The following is a 23790-nucleotide window of genomic DNA, read 5'->3' on the forward strand; positions in this document are numbered from 1 at the left end:
ACTCATGCACACACAGACCCACTGACCTAAGTACACAGACTCAAGGACACACAGACCTACTGAAGTACACAGACTCATGCCCACACAGACCCACTGAACTACACAGACTCATGCACACACAGACTCACTGACCAAAGTACACAGACTCATGCCTACACAAACCCACTGACCTAAGTACACAGACTTATGCACACACAGACCAACTGACCTAAGTACACAGACTCATGCACACACGGACCCACTGAAGTACACAGACTCATGCACACACAGACCCACTGACCTAAGTACACAGACTCAAGGACACACAGACCTACTGAAGTACACAGACTCATGCACACACAGACCCACTGAACTACACAGACTCATGCACACACAGACCCACTGACCTAAGTACACAGACTCATGCACACACAGACCCACTGACCTAAGTACGCAGACTCATGCATACACAGAGCCACTGACCTAAGTACACAGACTCATGCATACACAGACCCACTGACCTAAGTACACAGGCTCACTCACACACAGACCCACTGACCTAGGTACGCAGACTCATGCACACACAGACCCACTGACCTAAGTACACAGACTCATGCACACACAGACCCACTGACCTAAGTACATAGACTCATGCACACACAGACCAACTGACCTAAGTATACAGACTCATTCACACACAGACCAACTGCCCTAAGTACACAGACTCATGCACACAGAGGTCTACCACCATATCTGGGTTGCACACTCACTACACATACATACATACACACAGTCCTACCATGCACTACATAAAACTGCACAAATAGATGTACAGGAAATTCAGTATTGTGGAATCAGTTGGGGAAAGCATGGAGCTGAATGTAAACACACCCACTCTTGTGCCCTGCCTCGTGAAAGTGCTTTCCGGGGTTGAATGTTTGGCCTTCGGCTGCTCACTGCAGGTTTGTTATTTGGAATCTCACAGGTAAGGGATGCCTTGTTCTCTGTGGGTGATCAGCACATTGTCTCCCTCACTCCCTCTCTAAATAAACTCACTGTCATGTCTTCATGAAGGCTTGAGTTATCCAACAAGATGAGAACTCTAGGAAGTGAGTCTGTATCTCAAGTTCACTCATTTGACAGACATGTACCCTCAGCAGGTCCTCCGCTGGCAATACCCACAGGATTTGGGACCAACTATCAGTTCATACCCAACCCAATTTCTCCTAGAAGTGCTCAAACCAGAGCACAAAAAATGCCTCTTGACTAACTTCTATATTTTATCTTTTTTTAAGGCCGAACTCTAGGAGACCCTGGGTTTCTTTTCTTCCCTTCCTCTTTTTCTTCTCTCTTTCTTTTCTGCCGTCTGATTATGTCTCGTCCCAGGATGCACTTCCCATGACAGATATTGCATGAATGATCAGAATTAAGATTTCCTCAAGTTCAGTGTTAATAGCGCTCAATTTTTTGTTCAAAGTAGTTTATTGTGTTTTTGAGATATAATAAAATCCAAAACAACAACAGTAGTAACCAATCTGTGAGAGCAAAAGATAACAAAAGGAAAATGTTATTGCTAGACATGTGTATCTGTTAATCAGAACAGGACTCTGTAGGAATTAGAAAGTTAAAATAGTACAGTATGTTGCAATTAGAAGCAGAGAAGAATGGGTATGGTTGAGTTACACATGTCCTTTAGTTATAGGGTGGGTAGATGATATCAAGACCAGTAGAATATAGGGTGGGAAGTGCTGTAGTATCAGGAGAAGAAAACTAATCAGTATTGAGAGACATAATAGTTTAATGTGGTGTTTAAGATGTCTGTGGTGAAAGGGTTTCCTCAGGGGGTATTGTCCAGCATGAAAAGGACAAGGGTTCTCCAAATGCGTTGCAATATGATTCACTGGGATCTATTGCGTGATTGTGTAACATGAGTACTTCCTAAATACAGTACCCAGGCCCACCAGATATTGTGCGATACATTTTTTTTAATTTCCATTCTGTAGGAAAGTACCATCTTGCCTGGCATGTTACCCCCATATTTCACTGTATATATGTTGTTTTAGTTGTATGTGTCACTGGGACCCTGACAGCCAGGGCCCCAGTGCTCATAAGTGTGCCCTGTATGTGTTCCCTGTGTGATGACTAACTGTCTCACTGAGGCTCTGCTAACCAGAACCTAAGTGGTTATGCTCTCTCATTTCTTTCCAAATTGTCACTAACAGGCTAGTGACCAATTTCACTAATTTACATTGGCATACTGGAACACCCTTATAATTCCCTAGTATATGGTACTGAGGTACCCAGGGTATTGGGGTTCCAGGAGATCCCTATGGGCTGCAGCATTTCTTTTGCCACCCATAGGGAGCTCTGACAATTCTTACACAGGCCTGCCATTGCAGCCTGAGTGAAATAACGTCCACGTTATTTCACAGCCATTTACCACTGCACTTAAGTAATTTATAAGTCACCTGTTTACCTGGTAAAGGTTGGGTGCTAAGTTACTTAGTGTGTGGGCACCCTGGCACTAGCCAAGGTGCCCCCACATGGTTCAGGGCAAATTCCCCGGACTTTGTGAGTGCGGGGACACCATTACACGCGTGCACTATACATATGTCATTACATATGTATAGCGTCACAATGGTAACTCCGAACATGGCCATGTAACATGTCTAAGATCATGGAATTGTCACCCCAATGCCATTCTGGCATTGGGGAGACAATTCCATGATCCCCTGAGTCTCTAGCACAGACCCGGGTACTGCCAAACTACCTTTCCTGGGGTTTCACTGCAGCTGCTGCTGCTGCCAACCCCTCAGACAGGTTTCTGCCCTCCTGGGGTCCAGCCAGGCTTGGCCCAGGAAGGCAGAACAAAGGACTTCCTCAGAGAGAGGGTGTTACACCCTCTCCCTTTGGAAAAAGGTGTCAGGGCTGGGAGGAGTAGCCTCCCCCAGCCTCTGGAAATGCTTTGATGGGCACAGATGGTGCCCATCTCTGCATAAGCCAGTCTACACCGGTTCAGGGATCCCCCAGCCCTGCACTGGCGCGAAACTGGACAAAGGAAAGGGGAGTGACCACTCCCCTGACCTGCACCTCCCCTGGGAGGTGCCCAGAGCTCCTCCAGTGTGCTCCAGACCTCTGCCATCTTGGAAACAGAGGTGCTGCTGGCACACTGGACTGCTCTGAGTGGCCAGTGCCAGCAGGTGACGTCAGAGACTCCTTCTGATAGGCTCATACCTGTGTTGCTAGCCTATCCTCCTCCCTAGGTAGCCAAACCTCCTTTTCTGGCTATTTAGGGTCTCTGCTTTGGGGAATTCTTTAGATAACGAATGCAAGAGCTCATCAGAGTTCCTCTGCATCTCTCTCTTCACCTTCTGCCAAGGAATCGACTGCTGACCGCGCTGGAAGCCTGCAAAACTGCAACAAAGTAGCAAAGACGACTACTGCGACCTTGTAACGCTGATCCTGCCGCCTTCTCGACTGTTTTCCAGGTGGTGCATGCTGTGGGGGTAGTCTTCCTCCTCTCTGCACTAGAAGCTCTGAAGAAATCTCCCGTGGGTCGATGGAATCTTCCCCCTGCAACCGCAGGCACCAAAGAACTGCATCACCGGTCCTCTGGGTCTCCTCTCAGCATGACGAGCGAGGTCCCTTGAACTCAGCAACTCTGTCCAAGTGACTCCCACAGTCCAGTGACTCTTCAGTCCAAGTTTGGTGGAGGTAAGTCCTTGCCTCCCCACGCTAGACTGCATTGCTGGGAACCGCGTGTTTTGCAGCTACTCTGGCTCCTGTGCACTCTTCCAGGATTTCCTTTGTGCGAGCCAAGCCTGGGTCCCCGGCACTCTAACCTGCAGTGCACGACCTCCTGAGTTTTCCTCCAGCGTCGTGGGACCCTCCTTTGTAACTTCGGGTGAGCTCCGGTTCACTCCACTTCGTAGTGCCTGTTCTGGCACTTCTGCGGGTGCTGCTTGCTTCTGAGTGGGCTCTTTGTCTTGCTGGACGCCCCCTCTGTCTCCTCACGCAATTGGCGACATCCTGGTCCCTCCTGGGCCACAGCAGCTTCCAAAAACCCTAACCGCGACCCTTGCAGCTAGCAAGGCTTGTTTGCGGTCTTTCTGCACAGAAACACCTCTGCACGACTCTTCACGACGTGGGACATCCATCCTCCAAAGGGGAAGTTTCTAGCCCTTGACGTTCTTGCAGAACCCACAGCTTCTACTATCCGGTGGCAGCTTCTTTGCACCCACAGCTGGAATTTCCTGGGCATCTGCCCACTCCCGACTTGATCGTGACTCTTGGACTTGGTCCCCTTGTTCCACAGGTACTCTCGTCAGGAAATCCATCGTTGTTGCATTGCTGGTGTTGGTCTTCCTTGCAGAATTCCCCTATCACGACTTCTGTGCTCTTTGGGGAACTTAGGTGCACTTTGCACCCACTTTTCAGGGTCTTGGGGTGGGATATTTTTCTAACCCTCACTGTTTCCTTACAGTCCCAGCGACCCTCTACAAGGTCACATAGGTTTGGGGTCCATTTGTGGTTTGCATTCCACTTCTAGAGTATATGGTTTGTGTTGCCCCTATCCCTTTGTGCCCCCATTGCATTCTATTCTGACTATACATTGTTTGCACTGTTTTCTATTGCTATTACTGCATATTTGGTATTGTGTACATATATCTTGTGTATATTTGCTATCCTCATACTGAAATACTTTGGCATATTGTCATAAAAATAAAGTACCTTTATTTTTAGTACATCTGTGTATTGTGTTTTCTTATGATATTGTGCATATGACACTAGTGGTACTGTAGGAGCCTCACTCGTCTCCTAGTTCAGCCTAAGCTGCTCTGCTAAGCTACCTTTTCTATCAGCCTAAGCTGCTAGACACCCCTCTACACTAATAAGGGATACCTGGGCCTGGAGCAAGGTGTAAGTACCCCTTGGTACCCACTACAAGCCAGTCCAGCCTCCTACATTGGTGGCAGCGGTGGGATAAGTACTTGCAACTACTTACCACTTTGTCATATTGTACTTTTCATAAGAGAAAAATATACAAAACAAGTTCAGTGTATGTACACCTAACCAAAAAGTTTTGCTTTTCTTCTCTTACTCTTTTGCTAAGTGCTGAAAAGTACCTCTAAAACTTTCAAAAAGTTCTTAAAAAGTTTTAAAAGTTTTTTTCTGTTCTTTAACAAGTTCTGAAACTTTTTCTTTCCTTTTCTGTCCCTTAAACTCTTGTCTATCATGTCTGGACCTGGGAGTACCCACTCCAAGGCAGATGGACTCTCCAGATATTTCCACTTAGACAATGAAGACTCATCAGGTCATGGCTAGTCTTATTGTCCTTCGTTTGGGGGCGGGGTTGTGTAGGAAAGTACCATCTTGCCTGGCATGTTACCCCCATATTTCACTGTATATATGTTGTTTTAGTTGTATGTGTCACTGGGACCCTGCCCGCCAGGGCCCCAGTGCTCATAAGTGTGCCCTGTATGTGTTCCCTCTGTGATGACTAAGGGGGTCATTCTGACCTCGGCGGTAAAAGGCCCTTACCGCCGGTCAGAAGACCGCCATAACACCGCCGTGGCCGCGGTTAACCGCCACGGTCATTCTGACCCACAACGGCCAAACCTCCAAAATTCCGTCCTCCACTGCAGGCCGCCACATCAGCGGGCAGCGATAAACTGGAGATGACCAAACCTCCACCGTCACGCCAACAGAAATACGCCCATGCCATTACGACCCACGAATCGACACGGCGGTCATTCAAACGCGGTATTCCATTGGCGCTACACACCGCCGCGGTCAGAATACACACACAGCACCAAAACACAGCCACATTGGACAATTTGAAATACACACACCTGATACACATACACACACCACTCCCACACAATCAACCAACTATAAAACACACACCCACATCACCCACAAACCCCTGCGACCAGAATTACTGAGAGAAGGAGAGAGAGACACAGCAGACAATCCAAAGCAAGACACACTGAGGCACACTACACCATCACACACACCACATAGTAGCACAAAGCACCACTCACCAACATACTTATCATCACATACACCACCCCACACCACACCCACACCACCCCATGGCACCCCAAAGGCACCCACGCTTTTCAGACCAAGAACTCCGGGTCATGGTGGAGGAAATCCTAAGAGTGGAACCCCAGCTCTTCGGCTCGCAGGTGCAGCACACCAGTATAGCTAGGAAGGCGGAGCTATGGCAGCGGATCGTGGACAGGGTCAACGCGGTGGGACAGCATCCCAGGAATAGGACATACGCAAAAGATGGAACGACCTACGGGGGAAGGTCCGATCGATGGTCTCCAGGCACAACATCGCGGTCCAGAAGACTGGCGGCGGACCCCCACCCACCCCTCCCGAATTCACATCGTGGGAGCAAGACGTCTTGAACATCCTGCATCCTCAGGGCCTCGCAGGAGTAGCCGGAGGAATGGACTCTGGTAAGTCCAATCTCAACTACTATATCCCCCCCACCCCACCAGCATGCCAACCCACACCCCCACCCTCACCCCCAACCCCCCAGCACACATCCTCCCTGACAATGTCTCACCAGCACAACCCACCCATCCCAACACCAACTCCTGCATGCCAACACAAATCATGGGCACCCATCACCTAAGCATGACCACTGCACTAACCCCCCCCCCTAACTACCCTCACAACACCTCCCTCAAGGGAATGCCTGCACTGGGGGACAAGGGCACCCATAACACACACGCTATTGCACACACAGAAACAATAACCAAACTCTCTTACCCCATGCAGGACCCGAACGACAACACACCAGCCAAGAGGGTCCAGAAGTGTCCATCCCACCCCCGGAACAGGCCCACACTGAGGATAGCAGCTCTGTCGACAGTGAACCTGATGACCAGCCCGGACCATCGGGGACCTCTGGGCAGTCGGTTCCCCTCAGGCAGCCACAGGCCACACCAGACCCGACCCCCTCTGCCAACACCAGCACAGCTCCCACCTAGCGGGCCCATGCCTCTGTCTCTAGGACAGCTCAATCAGCGGTGTGTCCGCCACTACAGGGCACCCAGGCTAACCCAACACCCCAACAACAACAGGGACCTGGGGGCAGTGGTAGCGGGCACACCGGCCAGGGGACACAGGCCGGGGGAAACCGGGCAGCTCGGAGGGCTGCTGTGCGACAGGGGGGGGAGGAGAGGCCCAGGGAACCCACTCTCCAAGAGGCCCTCACCACCATCATGGGGGCATACCACCACTTCCAAGAAACGATGGGGACGGTACTGGCCAGGTTCACTGAGATCCAGGCACAGCAGGAAGAACGCTACATGGGGTTCAGGGAGGAGCTGAGAATCATCGGGACCGCAATGGGGACCATCGTCCTGGCCCTCCACAGGATAGAGGACGCGTTGCGGGACCATGGTGCACCACACAGGGCCCCTGTCACTAGGCCGGACCAGGAACAGCCTACCACCTCCGCCGGCGCTAGTGGACAGGAGGTCCCAACACCTCGACAGCCCCCCAGAACCCCACCTCCTGCTGAAGAACAACCACCCCGTAAGAGGAGCCTGAGACCAAAAAAAAAGACAGAGTAGGATGTCAAGACCCCCGCCAGCAGGACATACCCCCTCAAGTCTTCCCACTGTCCCACATTGCCACCCTGTCCAACCATGAACTGCCTTTGCTCCATCCTTCCACAGGCAAAAGAACAATGCACCTGTGAGACTGAGAACTGGACTCTGCCATGGATATTCCTCCACCCCCACCCATCACCCTTAGAATCACATGTACCGATATCTAGCACTGTAAATAAATCACATTTTGCACACAAATCTGTTTTGAGTCATGCTGTATTATTAACAAATGTATTACATATTACTGTTCAATTTCTGTTCTGTCAATTAGTCATGACAACATACCAATGTCAATACGCTGTATTTCATGTGCGAACCAAGCAGAAGTCAGGTACTGAGTCAGACAGCACTGAGAAGGGAAGGGAAAGGCAAAAATTAATGAAAAACATCTGTGGGGAACTACAGAAAGTACAGATGCAGGAGGCTATAAGCAATTGTGAAATGGCGTGGGTGATTCTTACCTGGGTGTTACTGGAAATACTGTTGTATCACTCTGTCCCTATTGTCTGTGTCGTCCTCAGAGTCTTCCTCCTCTTCACTCTCCACAGGCTCCACGGCTTCTACAACACCACCATCTGGACCATCCTCCTGCAGGAAAGGCACCTGGCGTCGCAAAGCCAGGTTGTAGAGCATACAGCACGCCACGATGATATGGCACACCTTCTTTGGTGAGTACATTAGGGATCCACCTGTCATATGCAGGCACCTAAATCTGGCCTTCAGGAGCCCAAAGGTTCGCTCAATCACCCTCCTAGTACGCCCATGGGCCTCATTGTACCGTTCCTCTGCCCTGGTCCTGGGATTCCTCACTGGGGTCAATAGCCACGGCAGGTTGGGGTAACCAGAGTCACCTATCAGCCACACACGCTGTCTCTGTAGCTGTTCCATCACATAGGGAATGCTGCTATTTCGCATCACATACGCGTCATGCACTGACCCAGGGAACTTGGCATTCACATGGGAGATGTACTGGTCAGCCAAACAGACCACCTGGATATTCATTGAATGGTAATTCTTCCTGTTCCTGTACACCTGTTCATCGTCATTTGGGGGGACTAAAGCCACTTGGGTTCCATCAATTGCACCAATGATGTTGGGGATGTGTCCAAGGGCATAGAAATCAGCTTTCACTGTAGGCAAATCACCCTCCTCTGGGAAAATGATGTAGCTCCGCATGAGTTTCATCAGGGCAGACAACACTCTGGATAAGATCTTGGAAAACATAGGCTGAGACATCCCAGATGACATGGCCACTGTTGTCTGGAATGAGCCAGTTGCAAAAAAATGGAGGACAGACAGAACCTGCACTAGAGGGGGAATTCCTGTGGGTTGGCGGATGGGGGACATCAGGGCTGGCTCCAGCTGGGCACACAGTTCATGGATGGTGGCTCGGTCAAGTCGGTATCGGAGTATTATATTGCGTTCTTCCATTGTCGACAGGTCCACAAGGGGCCGGTACACGCGAGGATTCCTCCTTCTCATCGCTAGTCCCAGCGGACGGTGCCTAGGAAGGAGAATATGGAGTACAGAGTCAATCCACTCACAGGTACGTACAACACAGCTTGCACAGTACAGGTAAATGTATGGTTTGATATGTTTGTATGTGTGCCATTGCAAGGCCTAGGCCTGTGTGACGCATTAGAAATTAAGCCATGTGGGCCCTTGAAATGGCCGATGCCTGACCTGTGAAGTGGGACAATGGGATGTGAGGTCACTGCGCTGGCGGGGCACACCGTGGCAGTAGGCGGTCGAAGACCGCTGTGCGAAGACGCATTGGTTAACATTGAACCCTATGGGATTCAGGAGCCAATGACGATGTGTACCGGCGGTCGCGGTACGCACCGCCGCGGTACGAACCGCCGCGGGCGTGACCGCCATTTTCTATCAGCTCAATCATTCGAGACCTGATCATCCACAGGAGAGGACCTATACTGCAAGTGCTGCTGTGAACTCGGTCTGGAAGTGACAATGGCTGCTACTACTGGTGAAAGGGCCCCCGCCTTCAGTTCAGAAGAGTTGGAGAAGCTCGTGGACGGGGTCCTCCCCCAGTATGCGCAACTCTACGGTCCTCCAGACCAACAGGTGAGTACACTCAGTGCACATTGAATGGGTTATGCCTGTGTGGAGGGGGGGGGATGTAAGTTGGTGGGGTGTGGAGGGAATGGGGAGTGCAACGCACGACAGATGAGAGAATGGGAACCATGACAAGGTTGGGGAGGGGGGGCATGTACTCCAAACATGCAGATATGTGACGGTTTCTCTTTCCCACCCTGTACATGTCAAACAGGTGAGCGCCCACCAGAAAATCGATATTTGGCGTGCCATCGCCGAGGAAGTCCGGAACTTGGGGGTCCACAACAGACGGGGCACCCACTGCCGCAAGAGGTGGGAGGACATCCGCCGCGGAACGAGGAAGACCGCAGAAACACTGCTGGGGATGGCCTCCCGACCTAGGAGGGGTGCCAGTCGCACCATGACCCCCCTGATGTCCCGGATCCTGGCGGTGGCCTACCCTAATTTGGATGGGCGCTCGAGGACAGCACAGCAGACACAAGGGGGTGAGTATCCGCACATTCTCCCATCTGTATGCGCATTGGAGGCGTCTGGGGGGGGGAGGAGGGCTGTGGGTGACATTAGGCCCGGGCGCTCTCTGTAGTGTAGTCCGCTCCCTTAGGCATGGCCCTGGGCCCCCGCCCCCCACCTCTGTAGGGTGCCAAGTGCAGCTACCCATGCTCCAGCATCACCCATGTGCGCGTGTGTTGTCCCTAGACCTGTTTGCCTAGTCAGAAGTACTGAGTAGTGTACCCCAAGTTCGCGACTTAGTGCACGAGGCACCTGTGTCTGTCCTCTCCGCAAAGGGTATTGCTAAGGCATGCACTCATCTTTGTTTAATTTCTCCCCCCACCCTAAATCTTTGTCTTCTTGTGTTTTAGCATCATCCGGCGGAGGAGATTTGGCGTCGGAGCAGGAGGGAGCTGCAGGTCACCAGGCCCCGGTGGGCACTGACACAGACACCGAGGGCACCAGTGATCCGGAGGGCGAGGGGAGCACCACAACGGGGGCCGGTGGAGACACCAGCGACACGGACACGTACTCGTTTGGGAGCTCCCTAGCGGGGGCGGCACCATCTGTGCCCCCCGCAACAACAGGTACAGCCGCCACCCAGCGCATCAGCACCGCCCTCCCAGCAGCCCCTCAGTCTTCGCTCCGTGGCCGCTCGGCCAGGAAGGCGCGCGTCTCCTTCGCCCCAGGCACCTCAGCCCCTGCCTCTGTTACCCCTGCTGCCCTCAGTGCGGAGCTCATTGACCTGGTGAGGACGCTCATTGTTGGGCAGACTACCCTTCTGAATGCCATCCAGGGGGTGGAAAGGGAGGTGCATCGGAGCAATGCCTACCTGGAGGGCATTCATTCGGGTCAGGCTGCCCATCAACGAGCGTTCACTGCTCTGGCCTCAGCACTGACGGCAGCCATTGTCCCTGTCTCCAGTCTCCCTCTTCTATCTGCCTCCACCCTTTCTCTGTCTCCTGTACCTCAACCTATCCCATCCACACCATCAGACCAGCCTGCACACACCTCAACACCCAAGGCCAGCTCATCCAAACATAAGCACCACAGAAAACACAAGCATTCACCCAAGCAACACCCAGATGCAGACATATCAACAGTCACTACCACCTCTGTGTCCCCGTCCTCCTCGTCTCCCTCCTCCCTCCCTGTGACGTCTACACTCACACCTGCATGCACCCCAACATCAGCCAGTTCTTCCACCAACAGCAAACCCTCCACTACAGTCCGCACACCTGCAGTCACCACCCCCACTGGCATTTACACGTCCCCTGTGTCCTCTCCCACTGTGTCTGTCACCCCCTCTTCCAAGACACATAAACGCAGGCAGACACCCAAACAACAGCCAACCACCTCACCACAGCCTACGTCCCAGTCACCTGCACCCAAGGACAGCACACCTGGCTCTCATACAACCACATCCTCTTCCTCCACTTCTCTCACCACTACTCCTACCCCTTACCTTGGTCCCAAGAAAAATTACCTCTCCAGTTTTGACCTCTTTCCCTCCCCCGACCCACCCCCTCCAACTGGGAAAAGTCCCAAGGGTACCTCAGCCACCACCAGCCCAACTACTACAGTGCAAGTGGTGCATGGCATGTGGAGTCCACCCTTTGGCGGCAGTAACACTTCGGTGAGCAGCAAGGGGACAGCCAGCCCCCCCCCCAGGCAAGAGGACCCGGAAATTGAAGGGCCGCCGTGAGCGGACAGAGACGGCTGCCCCCAAGGAGGTGACTCCGGCCACTTCACCGGCCACAGCAGCCAGGGGAGGCAAGGGCCCGAGAGCCCCATCTAAGGAGCGGAAGGACAGCAGGGCGGAGAGGACAACCACCAGGAGCGCGGAGCAGGAGGGCCCCACAAGCCCCATCCCGGCTGCAAGGGACGACACCAAAGGGCCCAGGACTCACTCCCCGAAGGGGCCTGACACAGCACGTTCGGAGGGCGACTGAGCAGGGTGTCCAGGCCAGGTATGACTCCCTTGACATACTGCAAGAGCACTGCTGAAGAGGGCCCCGCCGTGAAGACAGGTACCGCTGAACAGGGCCCCGCCGTGAAGACAGGTACCGCTGAAGAGGGCCCCGCCGTGAAGACAGGTACCGCTGAAGAGGGCCCCGCCGTGAAGACAGGTACCGCTGAAGAGGGCCCCGCCGTGCAGAAGAGCACTGCTGAAGAGGGCCCCGCCGTGAAGACAGGTACCGCTGAAGAGGGCCCCGCCGTGCAGAAGAGCACCGCTGAAGAGGGCCCTGCCGTGAAGACAGGTACCGCTGAAGAGGGCCCCGCCGTGAAGACAGGTACCGCTGAAGAGGGCCCCGCCGTGAAGACAGGTACCGCTGAAGAGGGCCCCGCCGTGCAGAAGAGCACCGCTGAAGAGGGCCCCGCCATGAAGACAGGTACCGCTGAAGAGGGCCCCGCCGTGCAGAAGAGCACCGCTGAAGAGGGCCCCGCCGTGAAGACAGGTACCGCTGAAGAGGGCCCCACCGTGAAGACAGGTACCGCTGAAGAGGGCCCCGCCGTGAAGACAGGTACCGCTGAACAGGGCCCCGCCGTGAAGACAGGTACCGCTGAAGAGGGCCCCGCCGTGAAGACAGGTACCGCTGAACAGGGCCCCGCCGTGAAGACAGGTACCGCTGAAGAGGGCCCCGCCGTGCAGAAGAGCACCGCTGAAGAGGGCCCTGCCGTGAAGACAGGTACCGCTGAAGAGGGCCCCGCCGTGAAGACAGGTACCGCTGAAGAGGGCCCCGCCGTGAAGACAGGTACCGCTGAAGAGGGCCCCGCCGTGAAGACAGGTACCGCTGAACAGGTCCCCGCCGTGGAGACAGGTACCGCTGAACAGGGCCCCGCCGTCTCAAGCACCGCTCCGCTGGGCCCTTCCTGTCAAGCACCGCTCCGCTGGGCCCTTCCTGTCAAGCACCGCTCCGCTGGGCCCCGCCGTCTCAAGCACCGCTCCGCTGGGCCCTTCCTGTCAAGCACCGCTCCGCTGGGCCCCGCCGTCTCAAGCACCGCTCCGCTGGGCCCTTCCTGTCAAGCACCGCTCCGCTGGGCCCTTCCTGTCAACCTCGCTCCGCTGGGCCCCGCCGTCTCAAGCACCGCTCCGCTGGGCCCTTCCTGTCAAGCACCGCTCCGCTGGGCCCCGCCGTCTCAAGCACCGCTCCGCTGCACATCGCCATGTCATGCACCGCTGCGCTGGGTCCCGCCGTCTCAGGCACTGTTTATGGTTCACTGTGCCCACCATGCCTCCTCCTTGACCAGTGGACTCTGTAATCCACCTGAGAGACTGTGGCTTTGCACTCCCCAGGATGGTACAGTGGGCAACCCACCCACTGTAGAGACATTGAGAGACTGTGGCTTTGCACTCCCCAGGATGGTCCAGTGGTCAACCCACCCACTGTAGAGACTTGAGAGACTGTGGCTTTGCACTCCCCAGGATGGTCCAGTGGGCAACCCACCCACTGCAGAGACTTGAGAGACTGTGGCTTTGCACTCCCCAGGATGGTACAGTGGGCATGGTGGCTCCTCGTGGATCTGGCGTCGTGGACTCATGTGGCTGTGGTGGCCACCCCTTCCCTTCCCCCTGAGGTGCCTGTAGTTTTGACATCGGATGCCCCTGCAGTGTTCTCTCCAAAGGACTCAGGTCTCGTGTGTGGGCTTTGCCCTTGTTTCGCTGAACCTTGGCCCACGGACATGTTCGATTCGTAGGATGTGCAGGACTTGTTACTTCAGTCATACACTGATGTGTATATATTTTTGGTTTTTGTAAATATTTTTCACGGTTGCTCAATTATTTCCAGGTGCTTTTTTTGAACATGAATATTTATTCCAAATTTGGTTGTGTCATTGTATTTTTAAAGGGTGTTTGTGTGGTGTCACTGTGACTTCCTGCTCTGCATTGGTGTGTACATATTGGGGGGGTGGGGGGTCGCATATGTGTATGCCCGTAACCTTTCTTCCTCCCCCCTCCCGTGTGTCGTAGGTGCAGTACTCACCGTTGACGTCTGCGCCGGAGTTCGTACTCGTGGTAGATGAGCAGGTAGACGAGAGCAGGTATGATGTTCAATTCGGGTTCCATGCTGTCCGGATTCCGCGTGGAGTGTCTCGAGGTGAGCGTTTTCCATTGGAAATGTCTGTTTCCGCCGTGTTTTTATCGGCGGTGCTCCCGCCCCGGAAAAGGTGGCGGATTGGTGGGTCGTGATAGGGTGGGCGGTACATTGGCTGCCGCCTGGCTGTTGGCGGTGACCGCCGCGCTGTTTGTTTGTTCCGCCGTGGCGGTCGGAGTGTTAATGCGGCGGGCTGTGTTGGCGGTTCCCGCCAGGGTCAGAATTGCATTTTTTTGACCGCCGGCCTGTTGGCGGGTTGGCCGCCGCTTTATCACCGACCGCCAGGGTCAGAATGACCCCCTAACTGTCTTACTGAGGCTCTGCTAACCAGAACCTCAGTGGTTATGCTCTCTCATTTCTTTCCAAATTGTCACTAACAGGCTAGTGACCAATTTCACTAATTTACATTGGCATACTGGAACACCCTTATAATTCCCTAGTATATGGTACTGAGGTACCCAGGGTATTGGGGTTCCAGGAGATCCCTATGGGCTGCAGCATTTCTTTTGCCACCCATAGGGAGCTCTGACAATTCTTACACAGGCCTGCCATTGCAGCCTGAGTGAAATAACGTCCACGTTATTTCACAGCCATTTACCACTGCACTTAAGTAACTTATAAGTCACCTATATGTCTAACCTTTACCTGGTAAAGGTTGGGTGCTAAGTTACTTAGTGTGTGGGCACCCTGGCACTAGCCAAGGTGCCCCCACATGGTTCAGGGAAATTCCCCGGACTTTGTGAGTGCGGGGACACCATTACACGCGTGCACTATACATATGTCATTACATATGTATAGCGTCACAATGGTAACTCCGAACATGGCCATGTAACATGTCTAAGATCATGGAATTGTCACCCCAATGCCACTCTGGCATTGGGGAGACAATTCCATGATCCCCCGAGTCTCTAGCACAGACCCGGGTACTGCCAAACTACCTTTCCCGGGGTTTCACTGCAGCTGCTGCTGCTGCCAACCCCTCATACAGGTTTCTGCCATCCTGGGGTCCAGCCAGGCTTGGCCCAGGAAGGCAGAACAAAGGACTTCCTCAGAGAGAGGGTGTTATACCCTCTCCCTTTGGAAAAAGGTGTCAGGGCTGGGGAGGAGTAGCCTCCCCCAGCCTCTGGAAATGCTTTGATGGGCACAGATGGTGCCCATCTCTGCATAAGCCAGTCTACACCGGTTCAGGGATCCCCTAGCCCTGCTCTGGCGCGAAACTGGACAAAGGAAAGGGGAGTGACCACTCCCCTGACCTGCACCTCCTCTGGGAGGTGCACAGAGCTCCTCCAGTGTGCTCCAGACCTCTGCCATCTTGGAAACAGAGGTGCTGCTGGCACACTGGACTGCTCTGAGTGGCCAGTGCCAGCAAGTGACGTCAGAGACTCCTTCTGATAGGCTCTTACCTGTGTTGCTAGCCTATCCTCCTTCCTAGGTAGCCAAACCTCCTTTTCTGGCTATTTAGGGTCTCTGCTTTGGGGAATTCTTTAGATAACGAATGCAAGAGCTCATCAGAGTTCCTCTGCATCTCTCTCTTCACCTTCTGCCGAGGAATCGACTGCTGACCGCGCTGGAAGCCTGCAAAACTGCAACAAAGTAGCAAAGACGACTACTGCGACCTTGTAATGCTGATCCTGCCGCCTTCTCGACTGTTTTCCTGGTGGTGCATGCTGTGGGGGTAGTCTGCCTCCTCTCTGCACTAGAAGCTCTGAAGAAATCTCCCGTGGGTCGACGGAATCTTCCCCCTGCAACCGCAGGCACCAAAGAACTGCATCACCGGTCCTCTGGGTCTCCTCTGAGCACGACGAGCGAGGTCCCTTGAACTCAGCAACTCTGTCCAAGTGACTCCCACAGTCCAGTGACTCTTCAGTCCAAGTTTGGTGGAGGTAAGTCCTTGCCTCCCCACGCTAGACTGCATTGCTGGGAACCGCGTGTTTTGCAGCTACTCCGGCTCCTGTGCACTCTTCCAGGATTTCCTTTGTGCGCAGCCAAGCCTGGGTCCCCGGCACTCTAACCTGCAGTGTACGACCTCCTGAGTTTTCCTCCGGCGTCGTGGGACCCTCCTTTGTAACTTCGGGTGAGCTCCGGTTCACTCCACTTTGTAGTGCCTGTTCCGGCACTTCTGCGGGTGCTGCTTGCTTCTGAGTGGGCTCTTTGTCTTGCTGGACGCCCCCTCTGTCTCCTCACGCAATTGGCGACATCCTGGTCCCTCCTGGGCCACAGCAGCATCCAAAAACCCTAACCGCAACCCTTGCAGCTAGCAAGGCTTGTTTGCGGTCTTTCTGCACGGAAACACCTCTGCACGACTCTTCACGACGTGGGACATCCATCCTCCAAAGGGGAAGTTTCTAGCCCTTGGCATTCTTGCAGAACCCACAGCTTCTACCATCCGGTGGCAGCTTCTTTGCACCCACAGCTGGCATTTCCTGGGCATCTGCCCACTCCCGGCTTGATCGTGACTCTTGGACTTGGTCCCCTTGTTCCACAGGTACTCTCGTCAGGAAATCCATTGTTGTTGCATTGGTGTTGGTCTTCCTTGCAGAATTCCCCTATCACGACTTCTGTGCTCTTTGGGGAACTTAGGTGCACTTTGCACCCACTTTTCAGGGTCTTGGGGTGGGCTATTTTTCTAACCCTCACTGTTTCCTTACAGTCCCAGCGACCCTCTACAAGGTCACATAGGTTTGGGGTCCATTCGTGGCTCGCATTCCACTTCTAGAGTATATGGTTTGTGTTGCCCCTATCCCTATGTGCCCCCATTGCATTCTATTGTGACTATACATTGTTTGCACTGTTTTCTATTGCTATTACTGCATATTTTTGTATTGTGTACATATATCTTGTGTTTATTTGCTATCCTCATACTGAGGGTACTCACTGAGATACTTTGGCATACTGTCATAAAAATAAAGTACCTTTATTTTTAGTACATCTGTGTATTGTGTTTTCTTATGATATTGTGCATATGACACTACTGTATGACGGTACTGTAGGAGCTTCACTCGTTTCCTAGTTCAGCCTAAGCTGCTCTGCTAAGCTACCTTTTCTATCAGCCTAAGCTGCTAGACACCCCTCTACACTAATAAGGGATACCTGGGCCTGGTGCAAGGTGTAAGTACCCCTTGGTACCCACTACAAGCCAGTCCAGCCTCCTACACATTCTATCAGGATTATCTTAATAGCTATGGTGAGTAGGAGGTCAAGAAGTGATAGGTCGATTTCTGGGAGGATAATAGGAGGAGTGGCAAGGAGTGGGCTTAATGCCACAGCTGGGAAAGATAAGTTTATTGGCTTCTTAAAAATCTTTTGAAGTTGTGTTGTGATGTTTTGCCAGAATTCTTGTAGCTTTGGGCAGAAGAAGAACATATGTTCTTTGTCGGCACTGGGAAGGTCACAAGACCAGCATGAGTTAGTGTCCTAGAGATTAAGCCAGCATAGCTTCTCGGGTTCCAGTATAGAAAGTGCGTTACAAAAAAATTAGTTCGGATGAGGGATGGTATTAGTTGGTGTTTGAAAATGTTAGGACCTATTTGCATCCAGAATTCTGGTTTGGGGGGGGCTAGCTCTTTGGAGGAGAAGAAGGTGAACCATTTATGTGCGAGTGTTGAGTGGCATAAAGTCTTGGTGACTGGTGAGTAGTTTGTATAATTTTGAGGCTGTATGTCCAGTTTTGAGGAGGGTTTGGAGTTTAGGTATCAGGTGTCATGATAAAGGTAATCTATTGTCGTAATGCCTTTAGAAGCCCAAGAAGGGACTGACGTTTATGATTTTGGAGTATGGATATTTTCTTATTGTACCAAATGTAGGTGCAAAAAGATTTGTAAAACTTAGTGTCGAGGATCGAATCCAATGACAGGATGGCACATACAGTATCTTTAATGATTTTCTGGGAAAACTTGCTTGGGATGTGAGACATCGTTGAGGACGAGAGTGGAAAAGGGTGGCAGATTGTGGCTTCAGCAGGTAGCCAGATAGGTATAAATTCAGTATTGGTTTCAAACCAGCGTGCACCTTGGGTGGCTAGAAAGGCTGTCTGTTACGTGTACCAGTTAGGGAAATAGCATCCACCTAAATCCCTTGATGCCCTTAGCTTTTTCAAACTAATTCTAGTTTTTTTTTTTTCCCAGAGAAAGGAAACGATCGCTTTGTCGACACTTTGGAAAAAGTCTGTGTCTCTTCGATTTGGGATCATACTACCGAGGAAGTTGATTAATCGAGAGGCCATCATTTTAATGGTCTCCAGTCTGATATGTGTTTCGGGGACCATGTTGCTAGTAGTTCTTTAATTTTGGCTTGGGTTTTATATTCAATGGATGTGACTGATTCTTCGAGATTATTGGAAAACCAAATACCAAGGTACCTAATGGAGGATTTCCATTGGAAATTTGTAGGGCCAACTACCGATGGATGACAGTGGATATTAAGAGGAAGGATCTCTGTTTTGTCTTTGTTCAGGGAGTAACCGGAGTATTGGGTAAATTAATTTACAATGGAGAGGATTTCCAGAATAGCCGATTCAGGGGATTTTGTAAAAATCAAAATGGGTGCAGCGCCACTTCCGTTAAATCTGCCTCTAAGTCTTTACTGGCCCGCTTAGATCATAAATAAACCATAATTAGTGATGGTGGTTCAGCGCCGCCAGGGCGTGATAGTTAGATGCGATATGCAGTGAGTAGACACAGTAGATGATGTCAGACCTTCGTTATGTGAGCATACACCTCGAGGCCAAATCAACAGAACTGGGTCATGCTCTGTCTCTTTTTATATGTTCTACGCATTCATTGTAAATAGGTCTTAGATACACAAATCCTACAGGTCATTTATTACATGTTCGATTTTTTTTAAACTTACAGTTTGATCGTTCACTTGCTGGGGAGAAAGGTTGGGAGCACCTTCCTCATGTATCCAGATGCTCTGGGCAGGTCAGGAGTGTCGGGCAGGCTGTGTGGTTGAAGCCCTTCCGTCTCGTTTCTATCCAAGGCTTGCAAGTGCAATATCTCTGTCATTTCAGCAAAATTCTGGTGGGTTGAGTGATGCGGTTGTGCTAAGCCCTCCCTAATCTGGTGTTTGTATGCGCGGTCTCTGTTTCGGAGGGATACACCGCAACTGTGGTTCTGTCTTTTTCTTATCGCTCAGAATGAACGCATTGGGCACTGTGGACAGCGCGCTGGGCTCCTGGTAGGTCGGGCGTACCGAGCGGGTTGGGCCAAGTGATCAGAGCAGTTTCGGCGCATGCACCGCCATCTTGGGTTCCAAGGAGGCACGCTGCAGGCAGATTAGGCCGACATATCAGCGTTGTGGTGAGTCTTCTTGGCGATCATTCAATGTAGGGCAGTTGCGGAATGCCTTCAAATGTTTTTGGGGTTCATAGAGATGTTTGGGGCCAAGTTTGGAGTCATGTTGTGCAGCAGGTTCGGAGCAGCTCATAGGAAATTCGCTATATTGCGCGTATGCTGACCACGCCCCCCCCCCAATAGCTATCAATTATATTAAAGACACAGAGGTGAGTATTATGTATTACTTTCCATGGTTTGTCTATTGAGCAGCCAAGTTAAATGTAGTAACAAAAAGACTACCATTCCTACAACCCACTGGAATTCCTCACTGCAGCAGTCTGAACTGGGTGCACTGTCGCGTCTGACTACCTGTGCACTTCTTCTGTTGGTTCCTCACAAGCACCTACCTGTGCACCTCCTCTGTCGGTACCTCTCAGACGAGCTTCTAAAAATGAAGCTTGTGATAACTGTACTTCCAGCCATGGCCGTTGACTATCAGACTGTTACCTGATGTCTTCTCTGTGCAAGCATTGAGTTGATCCCCGTGTTTTGACTAACAGTGAGCCTGCAGAGTGAATGTGCAGACATAGGGTGTGAGGGGCAGGTGATGGAAAGGAAATCAGGTAAGCATGGATATAAGAAATGCCCAAAGGCAGAAATGCTGCATTCACCTGTTAACAACAGACACTTCCTCCTGCTCTGCCAAAGGCTTCTCTGGCCACAGAGAAGCCTCCTTGGCACTAAACGGACAGTACTAAGGGCCTAATTTAGGTATTAGAGGAGGGGTTAATCCGTCACAATGGTGACGGATATCCAGTCCGCTGAAATCGAAATCCCATTATTTCCTATGGGATTTAGATTTCGGCAGACAGGATACCCATCACCATTGTGATGGAGTAACCCATCTGCCAATATCTAAGACAGGCCCATAGTCAAATACCCTTAAAAGGAAGAAAAAGCAACAGTTGTTTAATATGAACACATCTGTTGGCTACGGGACATGTCAGGTCAATTACTGATTGTGATGGCTTCAATCTATTAAGAGCTAAATGGCTGATAATGCCGTTGTTTGTGCCCCTTGTCTATGTGCATGATGTAAAGGTACGTATTCCAGTGAACCCCTCCTTCTGGAAGGAGCTGCAGCTTAAAGCAAAATAAAATCCAAAATGTATCTGCTTTAGGAAGAACTAAAGAATCTCTCTGTGTAAAGTGTCCGGGCCAGAGCGAGGCCGTGGAAGCTGCACTAGTTTCAGGGAGATGGACCAATATTATGGAGATAGAAAATCCACCTCAACTCACGACTCACAGGGGTTCCTTTGCTATATACTTCCAGAAGAATTACCTTTATCATATACTTCCTGAAGAGTTAACTTGGTTATATACTTCCTTAAGAGTTTCCTTTGTTATATACTTTCTGTAGAGTTTGCTTTGTTATATACTTCCTGAAGAGCCCTTTATTAAGGACTTCCTGAAGAGTTTCCTTTCTTATATACTTCCTAGGAGTTTGCTTTATTACGTACTTCTTGAAAAAATTACCTTTCTTCTACACTTCTTCAAACTAAAGTAACAGCATCATGTCCCCATCCATTTCTCTTTCCACAAACTGTTCTTGTTTAGATTAAATCTTGTCCATGTGCACCTTCCTAAAGCTGTACCTGTAGCATGTGGGTGCTCCCTGAGCGCCCCTCCTTTGCCAAGTTATTCTGTGAACACTGGTAAATGTCCGCTTCTTCTGAAGTGAAGAAGATGCAATGTTCTCAACAGAACTTTTAGCTAAATATTTGTATATGATTAAATGCCCCTTGATAAGTTTCAACAATGATGAAATAATGACTTTTGCAACCAGATAAATATTTTGTATTCATGTTCCTTTACGTTTCTATTTAGCGATTTTCAATCTTTTTACATCCAACAGGAAACAAGCTCTGAATGAGCAAAATGATTATGAATAATGAAGATAATATTGTAAATCTGAAAAAACGGTCAGAAATGATGAGATCCAGTATTCAGGAAAACATCAGTGCAGTCGGCGACTGAGAAACCTGCACATAAACTGATCCTGGAAGAAGCAGACAAGAGCAGTTCAGTGAATGTACGAGTCTGAGCTGTGCACCTCCACGCCACAAGACGAAGAAATGACCTCTAGAAAATTAAGGCAACAAAACTGACAAACCTTCCAATGGAGTGAAGCTAGACAACTGAAGGGCAAAGGAAAGAAGAGTTCTGCCGTCTAAAATGCAGAGCACGGTCCCAATTTGCACTGACCAGAAGTGGGGTGAATCTTTACCCGCAAGCGTCCAAAACCATTATCCAATCTAAAGACAAAATCACTCAAAAAGAAGCCTTGCACATATTATGAGCGTGGCCATGTTGGCCCATCAGGAAACACAGTCTTGGAATGTAGTTAAATATATAGCAGATCCTGAGACACTAACCAAGAAAGACAAATCATACACCCGCAGCGAGAGCGTTTGTTTGTCATCAGAACTAAAGCACCCTCAGCAAACGCACACATGTGAAAAAAAATACAATGAATGCGTTAATATCGTCAGTCATTCAGCACTCTTAAAAGGTCATCAACGAACACGGATGGGAGGAAACCCATACCATTGCAATGAATGTGAAAGAAGTTTTAGTGATTCTTCAAATCACATGGCTCATCAGCGAACACACACAGGGGAAAAGCCATTCAAGTGCAGTGAATGTGTGAAGAGCTTTAGTCGATTACTCGACCTACAAAGATATCAGCGAACATACGCAGGGGAAAAACCATTTAGATGCAGTGAATGTGTGAAGAGCTTTAGTCGATTAACACTCCTAAGAGAGCATCAGCGAACACACACAGGGGAAAAGCCATTCCAGTGCAGTGAATGTCTGAAGAGCTTTAGTCGATTATCAAATCTACAGAGACATCAGCGAACACACACGGGGGAAAAGCCATTCAGGTGCAGTGAATGTTTGAAGAGCTTTAGTCGATTATCAAACTTACAGAGCCATCAGCGAACGCACACAGGGGATAAACCATTCAAGTGCAGTGAATGTGTGAATAGCTTTAGTCTGTTATCAATTCTACAAGTACATCAGCGAACGCACACAGGGGAAAAACCATACCATTGCAGCGAATTTGGAAGTAGTTTTAGTGAATTTTCAACATTAAGGAGGCATCAGCGATCACACACAGGTGAAAAACCATACCATTGCAGCGAATGTGGAAGTAGTTTTAGTGAATCTTCAACATTAAGGGGACATCAGCGAATACACACAGGGGAAAGGCCATTCAAGTGCACTGAATGTGTGAAGAGTTTTATTCGATTATCAGCTCTCCAAAGACATCAGCGAACACACACAGGGGAAAAACCGTACCATTGCAGTGAATGTGGACGTAGCTTTAGTTACTCTTCGACATTAAGGAATCATCAGCGAATACACACAGGGGAAAAACCATACCATTGCAGCGAATGTGGAAGAAGTTTTAGTGAATCTTCGACATTAAGGGTTCATCATCGGATACACACAGGAGAAAAGCCATTCAAGTGCAATGACTGTGGAAAGAGCTTACGTACTTTTTCACACTTAAAAAGGCATCAACGAACACACACTGGGGAGAAACCATTCAATTGCACTGTGTGTGTGAAGAGCTTTAGTCACTCAGCACTCCTAAAAAAGGCATTAACATACACACTTGGGGAAATCCATTCAGATGCTGTGAATGTGTGAAGAGTTTAAGTCAGTCAGTCAGTCAGTCAAAGTACTTTATTTCGATAAATAAATATCATAAAAAGGCATAAAAACAGTACAATCAAAAATTACAGGCAATCAACAATTCATATTATCTACAATGTTTAAAAGGGGGGTCAGTAAAGTAAAACATCCTAAAAACATCATTTAACGTGAAACATTAATATTCTCCCAGATTCGCAGAAATTACATTTCCTATAAAAAATTAATTAATCACTCAATTCATTACAATAAAATAATCGGATTGATGGCGAACTTCTTTTTCTTAACCCTAACAGCTCCCACTAAAAAACTAGCAACATGGAACATGATCCTAGGGGTCTGCAATAACTGCAAGAACAAGAGGGCAGGTATGACCTGTGTAAACCCCTCCTCCTTTAAAATTGGGAACAAATATTTCTTTCTTAAGGCCGCGTAATGGTCGCAGAATAACAGAAAATGCATTGTATTCTGGATCGAAAAATTATCACAATTACACGGCGTTCCTTTTTCCGGAGGAGACCAGGT

The 23790-nt window shown here is 50.4% G+C and overlaps 2 pseudogenes; one reads left to right on the plus strand and one right to left on the minus strand.

The window, feature by feature from the left end:
- LOC138287310 (zinc finger protein 850-like) overlaps positions 1-23790 on the minus strand; it is a 369596-nt pseudogene that overhangs the window by 222962 nt on the left and 122844 nt on the right.
- The window catches only part of LOC138287311 (zinc finger protein 850-like), a 257681-nt pseudogene that overhangs the window by 3654 nt on the left and 230237 nt on the right, over positions 1-23790 (plus strand).

The sequence above is a fragment of the Pleurodeles waltl genome, chromosome 4_1 (assembly GCF_031143425.1).
Source record: "Pleurodeles waltl isolate 20211129_DDA chromosome 4_1, aPleWal1.hap1.20221129, whole genome shotgun sequence".
Classification (NCBI taxonomy): Eukaryota; Metazoa; Chordata; class Amphibia; order Caudata; family Salamandridae; genus Pleurodeles; species Pleurodeles waltl.